Below are 13,169 nucleotides of genomic sequence, written 5' to 3'. Positions count from 1 at the left end.
AACATACAAAACTTAACCAGGCATGGTGATGTGTGCCTATAGTCCCAGCTACTCAGAGGCCTGCCTGAGAATTGCTTGAACCCAGGAGGCAACGGTTGCGGTGAGCCAGGATCACGCCACTGCAGTCCAGCTGGGTGACAAAGCGAGGCTGTGTCTCAAAATTTAAAAAATGAAAAGACACAACACACAAAGAAAGAGAATCAGAGAGGAAAAGCGACTTGCCTCAGGTCACCCAGCCAAGGTAACGGCCGAGCAGGAATCAGAAACTCGTCGTGATGTGAAACATGAGCTTCCGCTACCCAAAAAATATCGGGATTCACTCCCCTGTCCAGCAACGACTCTCCACGAGAATGCAGGTTTTGATCAACAGAGTGATGACTCGGCTCCAGTACGGAGGGCATTGGGCATATTCTCAAAGCAGTGTCTCTCCGAGGGAAGGTGACAGGAGGGTATTCTGGGGCAATGGAGAGGGCAGAGGACACATCGTCCATGCAGAGCAGCGCTCCCTGTGGCACAAGCAGTGTCACCATGCCAGCACATGGGTTGCACGCTATGGCCCTGAAGCTGCAGCTCTCCCAGGGTGGAGACTTCAGCACTGTTATGGGGAAAGTTCACTGGGATTCCTGTCTAACTTGCCGGGGTCTGTGAGGACCCGGTTCCCACCAACAAGGAGGCCTCTTTCCACCCAGGGTTTAGGGAAAGAGCAGGCTGCAGGGCAGGAGGCTGTCACCCAGGCTGAAGGCTCCAGTGGAGTAAATTCCTATGGTCCCTGGATGTGCTGGCGCACACCTGTGGTCCCAGCTGCTTAGGAGGCTGAGAGGGGAGGATCCCTTGAACCCGGGAGGTTGATCGTAGCAGTGAGCTATGATCACGCTACTGCACTCCAACCTGGGCAGCAGAATGAGACCTTGTCTCAGTCAATCCATCCATCCATCCTATGGTCCCTGGAGACCCTCCCTGTCTGCTACCTCGGGCTCTGGTGCATTTCCTGTAGAATTAAAGTTTGAATCTGTCAAAGGGTACGGCATTTTAGCTATGCAGGATGAGTCAGTTCTCCAAGATCGAACGTACAGTGTGGTGAGTACTTAATTATACTGTATCCTGGGAATTTGCTAAAAGATTTTATCTTAAGTGTTCTCACCTCACACACAGAAATACTGCCACGATGTGAGCTGACGCATGTGTGTTAGCTTGACTGTGGTAATCATTTGGCCTATACATATATCAAAGCATCATGTACACCTTAAACATATACAATTTTCATTTGTCGATTATGCCTCAATAAAGCTGAAAAGTCTTTTTAAATTAATTTTAATTTTAGAAGAATTGACAGCATAAAGTGACCTTGGAGACCTTTTGCCTGCAGCCCTGTGTGTTTCAGGTAAGAAGTTCAACACCCCCAGGGCGTGACACTCTCAGACCACCAGCTCAGAATGACCTCCTGTGGCTCCCTGGGGCTAGGGGGTTACTGACGGTGGCAGGGAGAAGGGACCTTCCCCTGGGCCCAGGTCACAGCCAGCTTGGGGAGGCCCAGATGGGACGCAGGTCGATCTAGGCTGGCGCGCTGGTGCCCCCCATGTGGCCACATGCTAAACACCAGGCGGGTGCAAATGGACCAGGGCAGCTTTTGAGCCTGGTCCCACCTGCACCTGCCACCACCAGGTCAGGGCCACTGGGGCTCAGGATGTCTGTGCACCAACGACTCAGACCAGAAACCTGTGCACGAGCAGTGGCCGGCGAATATTTAGGGGTCAACCTGCAGCTCATTCATGAAAACTAAGAACATGCAGGGGACCCAGAGCTTCAAGCAGCTTAACAGTGACGCTAAAAAGCTCACCTCAGCCTGAGCAGCATAGGGAGACCCTGTCTCTGCAAAAACTTGAGGCAGGATCTCACTCTGTCACCCAGGCTGGAGTGCAGTGGCGTGATCTCGGCTCACCACGGCCTTGATCTCCCATGCTCAAGCAGTTCTCATGCCTCGGCCTCCAGCGGAGCTGGGCTGAGACTAAGGTGCACACCACCATGTGGCGCGCTCTGGACCCGTCATGAGGTGCTTTCTGCCAGGGCACCTGGTCTCCCTTGGTTAGAAGTTTAGAAGTTCCAAAGGGCAGCTACAGTGGTGGCAACTGTGGGAGCGCAGCTGCTGTTTGGGATGGCACCGTGCCCAAGGTAAAACAAACAAACCTCAGAAGATACATATACACAAGCTTCATTTGGCTGGCAGACACCCCTTCTGCCAAGCTTTTTCCATTTTCTTCCTGCCTGGAAAATTGGCATGATGACCAGAGCTGTGGCAGCCATGTTGGTACCATGAGGGAAAGGTCAGTCGCAGTGAACTGTGATGGCACCACTGAACTCCAGCCTGGGTGACAGAGCCAGACCCCATTTCAAGTAAGTAAATAAACAAATAAATAAAAATTCCGGTTGCTAAAGCCACAGTATCCAGAACGCACACACTGACCTGTGCCTTCCAGGACTGCAGGTGGAATGGGCACTGTCTTCCCCGCTGCCATAACGGAGTACTACAGTCTGGGTGGCTTAAACAGCAGACACTTATTTCCTCATGGTGCTGCAGGCTGACGTCCAAGGTCAAGGTGCTGGCGTGGTCGGGTTCTAGGGAGGGCTGTCGTCCTGGCGTGCAGACGCCTACCTTCTCACTGTGTCCTCCCGTAGCTGCTTCTGTCTGAGACACAGAGAGATCGTTGGTGTCTTTATCTATATGAACATTGGTTTGTTTGAAGGGGACAGTCCCACCTTTATGATGCATTTCTGAGAATGCCTGCTACAGACTGAAGAAAAGGCAACGAGGAAAGGATCAGAAAGGGAGGGGCTGTGGCTGGGATGGGCGTCAGAGAGAACTGCCAAAGAGATCCAAAACCAGGGACCCAGGTCATCCTCCGGGCCACTCCCAAATCAAAGGAAGAGGCTGACGGGTCCATGGTCATCTCCTTCTTTTCTGTGTCAGAACTCCTTGATTCTACGCCAGCTCTGGGCATCTTTCTGCCTGCCCTTTCCAGCCCTTGCCACAGACTCATTCTGGAGAGCGGGAAGGGATGGCAGGGGAGGGAACAGACACTATTCCGGCGTAGGTCCCGGAGAACACGCCTCGCCCTGGGTCTGGGAACTTAGGGACTTTCTGCTACACTCCAAGCCTCACAGGGCTGAAAGAGTTTCAGTGGGTCTCAGCTCCGGGGTGTGGAAAAACTCATTGAAAACAAAGCAGAATGGGGCTTTGCGGAGAACCCTGCCTTCTCATCAAATACTCCTGGAGAAGGCAGCATCAGAATGGATGCTTGAGACGCACCACAGAATTTGCTTCCCCAAATCCTTGAACACACAGGCCAGGTGCCTCCTGGTCCCCCTCGTACCACATCGATCATGCCCCAAAGCCACCTGTCACTCCTGACTCTCCTAAAGCTGCCGACAGTTACTGCTGAGCCAGCGACGCATCCGTCATCTTCTCCTTCCTGCCTTCCCGTCCCTTTCTGGCTTTTGTTTCCTGCCTGAAAATCTATACAATATGAAAGGAGTTATTGAGGTGTGTGTGGTTCTTTTTAACAAGAATAGGAAAATTTGTGTCATCTTTTTACAAAGTTGGACCGTAAAGGTTGTAGTCCCCTCTAAGGATTTACTGATGGAGTGAAGAGACCAGAGGTGACCAGAAACAAGTATGAGAGCAAACAAGAAGCCATCATTAGCGGATTTCCTGCAGTGTGCGCGGCACAGCCCCACTCTAGGAGTTGGAGGATATTTTTTTAAAGCAGTAATGCTGGGAGCTGAGTGGTGCAACTCATGATCTATTCTTCCATTCTTCCTCGAGAAGAGGAACCTTATATTGTTTGGAATGGCACTGCGCTCTACGTAAAACAAATAAACAAATCTTTTTTTAAAATGCACGAGGTTAGCTTGGCTAGCAGACACTCCTTTTGTCAAGCTTTTTCCATTTTCTTCCTGCCTGGAAAGTTGACTTGATGACCAGAGCTGTAGCAGCCATCTTGGGACCATGAAGGAAAGGTCGAGAAAAACTGCAAAAGCTTTGGCTGTGATATACATGAGGATTGGCAAATTACAGCTCAAGATCAAATCTGGCCCATTACTTGTTTCAGAAATAAAGTTTTATTGGAACACAGTCATGTTCATGTATTTGGAGCTGAGTTTGCCCTCTGATGACAGAGGGGAGTGGCTGCAACAGAGACCACTTGGCCCACAGTGCTAAAAATATTGACTATCAGAAAAAAATTGCCAACCTCTGCTCTAAACCACAGGCAGCAACTGCGTACCTCCAGACTTACCATGAAAAAAAAATCCTCTTGTGTTTGACGTGAGGTTTCTTACGCTTAACATGAGGTCTCTGTCCCTCACAGTCTAATTGATGTAACACTACTTCCACTCAAGGCACTCGGAGTTTACACAGCTGTGGAAGCAGAACATGGCAACTTTTAGAAAATGAAGAAAAAGACACATCCCAAACTCCCTCCACAAGGATCTGGATCACCGCCAAGCAGCAGGACATGGCCACACATAACCCCAAGCAGCAATATTCACGGCGTCCTCTAGGTGGAGCTCTGCAGGGCGCTGCCCGGGCAGCTGGAGGCAGCAGCCCATTCATTCAACCAGCCTGTGGGGACTGTCTCTGTGTCGGACACTGTGGAAGGGGAACAAAACACGGCCGCTGGTCTTCAGAAGCTGATGGTATCAAAGAAATATACGAAGTAGCCGTACGGTACGGACTAAACAGCGTCCCTCACCCAGATGCACATGCTGAAGTCCTACCCCTCAAGGTGACTGTACTTGCAGACGGGGCCTTTAAGGATGTAATTAAGATTCCACGAGGTCATAAGACTGAGGCCCTAAACCGAATAGGCCTGGTCCCTTATAAAAAGAGGAAGAGACCGCAAGGGTGTGCACACACAGAGGAGAGACCACGTGAGGACATGTGAGAAGGACGGTGGTTTGCATATGAAGGAGAGAGGCCTCAGGGGAAACCGAGGCTGCTGACAGCTTCATCTGCGATTTCCAGCCTCCAGGACTTGGAGGAAATTCATTTCTATTGTTTAAGCCCTCCACGCTGTGGTCTCTCCTTTCCACAGCCGTACCCAAGTAACACACAATTTAAATAGACCACAAGGTGGCTCGATGTCAGTGTTCCAGAGACGCAAATGTCACATAGTGAATGGCATCACTCCAAGGCCTGGAGGATAAGGACATGACAGCCCCTGTGTCAGCTGAGACAACCAACCATTGCTGCTTTTTCCATTTTCTTCCTGCCTGGAAAATTGTCATGATGGCCGGAGCTGTAGCAGCCATCTTGGGACCATGAGGGAAAGGTCAAGAAAAACTGCAAAAGCTTTAGTTGTGGTATACATAAGGCCTGGCAAACTATGGCCCATGAGTCAAACCTGGCCTACAACTTGTTTTCCAGTAAATAAAGTTTTACTGGAACACAGTCATGCTCATGTATTTGTCTGGAGCTGATTTTGCCCTGTGATGACAGAGGGGAGTGGTTGCAACAGAGACCACATGCCCTCGGTGCCACTCAGCCTGGGGCACCTGATGCTGAGATCTCCCTCGATAGGTGTTCTGTTTGAACAGCAAAGATGATGTCCCAGTTACCGAACGCACATCCAGACTTCATCCACCTGGACACCCAATCCAGTCCAGTCTCTCACTGTACCGGCAGGAATGGCCTTGCCTTCATTCCTCTCTCACCTCCTCTCCCAACTCCAGATGGCCTCCAGCTCTGCCAGCTGCCTATCTATACCACACGCCACAACCTGACCAATTTTCCAGAACATGCGTGTCTGGTGCCATTCCTTGACTGGAGACACAGGGTTCAAATTCCCTTTCTCCATGATGCATGTCCAGACACACACATTTTAAAAAAAACAACGAATTCTCAAGCACTGTTCTCCTCTTGTGTGCACACACATTTTAAAAAAACAACGAATTCTCAAGCACTGTTCTCCTCTTGTGTGGCATTCACACCATTCTGGCTTCTGTTGATAAAGCTCATGCATCTTTTATCTTCTCTTAGATGGGAAGGTCTTAAAGGGAAGCCAAGATCTTTGCACTTCCCTTCCCGAGACTCAGTTCAGAGCCATGTATTAGACATTCAATACATGTCCATTAAATAATAGATCAATCATGGATCAATAGATGGATAGCTCAAGAGACATATTGATTGATGATTGATTATAGATATATAAACAGATGCTAGATAAACAGATAGATGATAAATAAATAGCTGATTGGCAGACAGACAGCCAGTGGCACACACCTGTAATACCAGCTATTCAGCAGAGGCAGGAGGATGGCTTGAGTCCAGGAGTTCCAGGCAGTGATACACCGTGCAGATCAGGGGGCCACACCAAGTTCAGCATCCACATAGTGACCTCCCAGGAGCAAGGGACCACCAGGTTGCCTAGGGAGGGGTGAAGCAGCCCAGACTGGAAACGGGAGCAGGTCAAAACACCCATGATGATCAGTAGTGGGATCATGCCTGTGAATAGCCCTGCACTCCAGCCTGGGCAAGATAGTGAGACCCTTTCTCTAAAAAAAAAAAAATAGACAGATGCTAGATCATAATCAATGAGCTAGATAAATGGATAGATGAGTGACCGGTGGATAGAAGGATAGAGGATGATAGATAACAGAGAGAAGGGATAGACGGTGAGAGAGGAGAGAGAGAGAGGTAATACTGAAGCCATCATCTCCGGCCTTGCAGGGGACACTCCCGCAGCCGCGTTTCCTGGTGGCACTGAGCAGGATTTGTGTCCAAGCTCTACCTGTAACTTCCTGAGGTCCTGTGAAGTGACTCTGCCCCAGCAGCAGCCCTCCTAGAGGAGTGTCCACTTGGGGACATGCCACAAGCCCAGGCGAAGATTCTGATTTCCTAAGGGAACCACATGCCCCAGTTTGGGCAAAAGGGCCTCCTGGGAAAACAGCGTGCTGCCGAGGACCCAGTCTGGCATGTCCCCACAGGGAGAGATACTGTCCCCACTGTTAGGGACGGAGCTGTGCTGCCTCAGAAAAGCCCCTCCTCACAGGCTGACCCCACCCGGCTCTGCTTGCTCTGCAGCTGCATTCCTGAACCCTACCTAGGCACCACAGCAAGGCTGCCAGACATGCGGCAATTAACCAAAGCCTCATTGCAGCTCCAGGCAGCCCGGGCAGCTCCAGGGGGGACAGGGAAAACATATGCTGGTTATCCATAATTGTGAATTCCTGTTGGACACATATCTGTAAACAATCCTGATTTCTGTCTTTTTTAAAAGACTGCCATCACAAAAGTCACAGACGATGTATGGTAGGTCTGTGTTGCAGGTTAACGAACTCTCTCTGGGCCTGGTACCTGACGCCCTCTTATGCCCCTCACCCCGTATAAACCGCGGGTTTCATAAGCTCAGAGCCGCTGCCTCCTCTGAGCAGCCCGGCAGGTTAATGAAGTTTTTTGCCTGACTTTGGGTCTCTTCTCCTTTCTCTCGGTTACCTTTACACCCACCCGCCACTCACTGGAATGGAATTGCTTCCTGGCACGCGAAGGAGTCACGGATGAGGTCAGCATGGATGCGTGGAGGCCTGTCTCCAGGCGACCTGGTGGCGGGGACCACTCTCAGTGTTTATGTGCAGAGAGGAGTGAGCGCCCCTCCTTGACCTCATGATGCTGCTCGAGGGCAAAACTCTACCGGGCCTCAATTTGCTTAGAAACAAAGTATGCAAAGGGAACACCAATTCCAGGTGGCCTGGCCCTGTTCGAGGCTAAGAGAGAGATTTCACTGAGGCTCTGGATCTCTCCCATAGCTCATTCATTCAGTGCTTGGAACATCAGGAGGAAAATAATGAGTCACACCTGGTCTGAGGCAACCAGGTCACCTGCCAGCACAGAATGCCTGCAGTCACAGTGCTCAGAGACCAAGGCCCAGACGCCTGGCTGCAGCTGGAGGCATAAAAGGGGAGCCAGAGAGAAAGACCAGTGAGATACTTTCTAGCCAAGATCTGCAAAGCACGCTTCCAGGGACTCCAGCTTAGGAAACCTGGCTGTGAATGTTTGTTGAATGCGAAGGAACAGATTGTTGTAGACTGGTCTGGGAGCCCAACAGAGAATAAGAACCAGCGCCCAACTGGGCTCTCCGTTTACATGCTATTAGAAATGTTGTTGGGCTTTATCAAGTCTTGGCCATTCTGTTGCCCTGTTTGAAAGTGACACAGAATTAATCCATGGCTATCAGATCGCCTGAGGAGGGGCCTCCCAGAGCGGGCCAGTTTTAGGCACAGGCTGCTGGGTGTGGGAGCCGCTGGTTGCTGGGGCAGGCACAGGCTGGGGGCCGGATGTGGGAGCTCATTAGCGTCCAGCCTCTTGAGTAATACCACTCATCTATGCCATACTTAACCGAAACTGCACCTAAACCGTATTTTACCTATATTTCTTGAATACAAGTTTACACTCTATGCTATTTTAGAAGAAGCAAGGGATCCCTATGACCCCAAAGAAGAAGGAAAACATCCTAACAATTAAACTCTTTGAAGTTAGCTTGTGATGGATTTTTTCCTATGGCTCAGTGAAGTTCAAGTTTTATAAATAACCTATTTCTGTTCTGCAGCCCACAGATTCCGACAGGCCCGCAGGCAAAACCCCACACTCTCAGGACTGCCTAATCTTGCCTTTTATGATCAAAGTCTCTCCCAGGTCTTTGAAAATCATAAGCATAAGAAGGATTACAGTAACCCGGTTATACATGCAGCATTCCATGGAACTGAGTCTCATGCTCGTTTCCAAATCTGGTGAAAAGAGAAGTCAGATCAACGAAGCTTCTGCACCTTCATCCTCGCCCCGGAAGAGTGCTGCCAATAACGGAGCCGTGACAGAGCTTTGTAAACCGCAGAGCACCGTGGGTATAACAATTAGGTGGTTCCTGTTTTGTTTCGTTTTGTTTTGAGATGGAGTTTTGCTCTTGTTGCCCAGGCTGGAATGCAATGGTGCAATCTCAGCTCACCTCAACCTCCACCTCCTGGGTCCAAGTGATTCTCCTGCCTCAGCCTCCGCCTCCTGAGTAGCTGGGATTATAGGCGTGTGCCCACCATGCCCGGCTAATTTTCTGTTTTTAGTAGAGATGGGGTTTCACCATATTGGCCAGGACGGTCTCGATCTCCTGACCTCCTGATATGTCCGCCTTGGCCTCCCAAAGTGCTGGGATTACAGGCATGACCCACCGCGCCAGGCCAGTGTGGTTCTTTCTGTTATGTAATTAACTTCATTAAAGCCAAGAATGTAAAGGTCAGTGGTCAGCTCTATTCTGCCTTCTCCAGCGTCCTTGGCAGAGTTAGAGTCAGTTGTCCCTTTCCTGTTTGTTCATGCCTTGTCCCGGTCTGCTGGGGCATATAGAACAAATTCTACATGGCTGGGCACGGTGGCTCATGCCTGTAATCTCAACACTTTGGGAGGCTGAGGCCTTGAGCCTAAGACCTGCCTGGGCAACACAGCGAGACCCTGTCTCTACAAAAATTAAAACGTTAGACAGGTGTGGTGGCACACGTCTGTAGTCCCAGCTACTCAGGAGCTGATGTGGGAGGATCACTTCAGCCTGGGAGACTGGGGAATGATCACACCACTGCCCTCCCGCCTGTGCAACAGAGCAAGACCCTGGCTCAAATCAAAGAAAACACACCCTAAACACTGGTGGTTTTTGAACAACAGAAATCTAGTTCTCACAGTTCTGGAGGCTAGGAAGTCCTGGATCGCGGCTCCCGCAGATTCGGTGCCGGGGAGGGCTGCTCCCTGCTTCACAGACAGCGCCTTCCTCCTGTGTCCTGTGTGCTCGCTGCTGGAAGGCGCAAGGCAGCACTCTGGCATCTCTTTCCTAAGGGCACTGATCCCGTTCAGGAGAGCTCTGCCTCAGGCCCGGCGCGGTGGCTCACGTCTATAATCCCAGAACTTTGGGAGGCCAAGGTGGGCAGATCATGAAGTCAGGAGATTGAGACCATCCTGGCTAACACGGTGAAACCCCGTCTCTACTAAAAATACAAAAAATTAGCTGGGCATGGTGGCGGGTGCTTATAATCCCAGCTACTCAGGAGGCTGAGGCAGGAGAATCGCTTGAACCTGGGAGGCGGAGGTTGCAATGAGCTGAGATCGTGCCACGGCACTCCAGCCTGGGCGACAGAGCTAGACTCTGTCTCAAAAAAAAAAAAAGAGAGAGAGAGAGCTCTCCCCTCACGAGCTAATCACCACCCAGAGGCTTCACATCCTAATACCATCATAGTCGGCGGCGGGGGGGGGGGGGGGGGGGGCGGGGGGGGGATTTGAACACAGGAATCTGGGGACACAGACATTCAGATCACAACGTCTGCTCCTGTTCCTGCTCCCTGAGAAACCGACTCTGAGATCCTCAGGGCCAAGGTTTGCTTTTATGTTTTCCCATGTCCTTAGTGCCAAGTGGAGAACCTAAAATAGAACAACCGGTAAGAAAGGAAAGAAGACGGGTGGGCTTGGATGGACGTGGAAGGTGGCTAAGGAGCAAGCGGACGTTCCTGCGTCTCCACTGGTCTCAGCCCTCTGTTCCCAACACTGCTGAACGAGCTTCGGGGTTTGGATTCATACCAAGAACAGAGGGAGCTTTCTTCGTTGATCACTCCGTGTGCAGATGATGAAACTAAGTGCACATCCTGGCTCAGCGTTCAGTGGCAAACTCTCCGCAGCCATGAAGTCCGGGTGCAGGAGAACCGCACACCTGGAGGCCAGATGCTAGAGTGAAATTTTTTGAATAAACGTGTACACACGCGTGTGAGAGAGAGAGAGACAGAGAGAGAGAGAGACAGGCCCATCATCAATCTTTTCTGCCTTTGTTCACGGTTTGGAGACAGTAGGCTTTTAGGAGGCACTCTGTTTAGACGGGACCAATCTAAGACATCTTTTCATTCAACTTGGCAGAGATCACAAGACTTTCATGCCAAAATAACGAAGGCCTCGCTGTCTATGCCGTGTGGTGCCAATGTGGAAAAAAGAAAAGGGAGACTCCAGGGTCTGGAAATACTTTCTCAGCCATTACAGGGGGCACAGCCTGCCAGGGCCCTGCGCCCCTACCTTCATCTCTCCACAGCACAGCTGCTCAAAAGATGAGCGAGCCATTAGCTTTGTTCTCAGAGCCGGTTTTACCCTCATTTTCTGAATAAAGGAGCTCAACTGCCTAGGAGAAACAGGTGTTGCCCGCTGGAGAGAAAGCACGAGCAGTTCTAACAAAGTGGCCCGGGGATGAAACAGACAGGGAAACACGTTCTTTTCATCCCAAGTGACTTCAGCGCTCTCTGCAGACTCACCTAGTAGCACAGACGGGCACCACATGGGGCATTGCTGTGGCCCAGGAGTAGACTAGACTCCACTCCCTCCGAAGACCACGGGGAACCCAGAACTCAGCAAGAGAGATCAGCAGCCGCTGGGGTCCCACTGGGGTCTCTTGCTGTCTCCCTCACCTCCTGACGCCTCCCACCTGCAGAGGGTGGCAGCACCCCCGCCATGGGCTGGGGACAGAGGGTGCAGCTGCATTTTCTTACTGTGAAGTGGTCCCTCAATTATGACCCGTCCAAAGGGGAGGGTGGATGCCAGGGACTTTGTCCAGAACCAGGTCTAGAAGACCCAGCATCGTCTAGGGAGCAAGTCATGCCAGCGCAGCTGAGGCTAATCAGCGAGAGGCATTTATCCAGCACGTTCCTGCAGAGGAGACGAGGGTAGCTTCTGTGAGACAAACATCAGAACCCAGGGCTTTGCACATCTAGCTGATCAGAGAGTAGTCCCAAAGAAAACGGTGTCAGCACCCACTGTGGAATACAAGCTCTTATCACCAAAACCACGCCAAGTGGCCAACAGGACGCTGAAAAGTGTTTTTAAGCAAAACCCAGTTCATGATGGTTACACATTTCAGCCCTTTGTCGCTCCTCTATGCATTCCATTTTTGTTATGAAAAAGTTAAACATCGAAACACATGGAGAGTAAACCCCTTTTTCTATTTGTCCCCCCAACAGGAGCAAATGATAACATTCTACCATGTTGCTTCATAGCATTGATTTTTTAGAGATGGTTCTGGTCCTGAACTTCTGAGCTCAAGCAATCCTCCCCTCTTACCCTCCCCAAGTGCTGGGATTACAGGCATGAGTCACCCTGCCTGGCCAATATCATCTTTTAAAGAAATGTAATACAACGGAGTGGAAGCTCCCTGTGTACCTATCCCCAAGCCACACGTACCCCCATGGCACCTGTGTGTGTGGTTTCCGTGATTTAATGTACTTACTGCATACATATAAATCAGTAGATGGCCTTTCAAGATTTTTGTACAAATTGATTCATACCTTACACAGAAAAGGTTTGGCAATTGTTTGATCTACCATTACGCTTTTTAGATCTACTTGTGTTAAAACATGTAATTCTAATTCACCTTAACTTTTACAGAGTATAGGTATCACATATATGATATTCTACATCTTATTCCCAACCCATGGGGTCTTTTGCTATCGCAGATATTGCTGCAACAAACATCTTATACATGTCTCCTTGTGATACTGCCTGAGAGTTTCCTGAGAGTATATTTATACAAAGTAGAATTACTGGGGACAAGGGGCATGCATGCTTTTAATGGTACTAGAATCAGGCAATAGCTCTCCAAAACATCAGTGTCTTCCCCATTAGCAGCCTGTGCGTTTCCATTTGCCCATACAGCCTACCCATCAACACTGAGACACCTTCCAACAACCGTCACGATAGTCTCATCTAATGGTAATCGCTCTGTTGACTTAAACATTCATTAATTTGTATTTCCCTAATCACTTCTGAGTGTCCTTTCCTGTGAGTGGACATTTCAAGATCCCTCTTTTATAAAGCCCTTGTTCTGATTCTTTGCCCAGCTGTTTTCCACTGGGTTGTTAATCTTTTCTTTTTTGTGGAAACGGGGTCTCACTAGGCTGCCCAGGCTTGTCTCAGACTCCTCAGCTCCATCCTCCCGCCTCAGCCTCCCAAAGTGCTAGGATGGCAGGCATGAGCCACTGCACCTGGCCCACTGTCTTAACGGTTTATAAAAAGAGCTTTGTGCATTTTGCTTGCCAAATACTTGTTATATATGTTGCAAAGATCTGCTCCAAATCTGTCCACTGCCCACTGCATTTCAAAATGTAAACTGAGAAGT

The sequence above is a fragment of the Sapajus apella genome, unplaced genomic scaffold (assembly GCF_009761245.1).
Source record: "Sapajus apella isolate SASKATOON/1434 unplaced genomic scaffold, GSC_monkey_1.0 scaffold100, whole genome shotgun sequence".
Classification (NCBI taxonomy): Eukaryota; Metazoa; Chordata; class Mammalia; order Primates; family Cebidae; genus Sapajus; species Sapajus apella.
The sequence above is the reverse complement of the archived record's forward strand: the minus strand, read 5'-3'. Positions refer to the sequence as shown.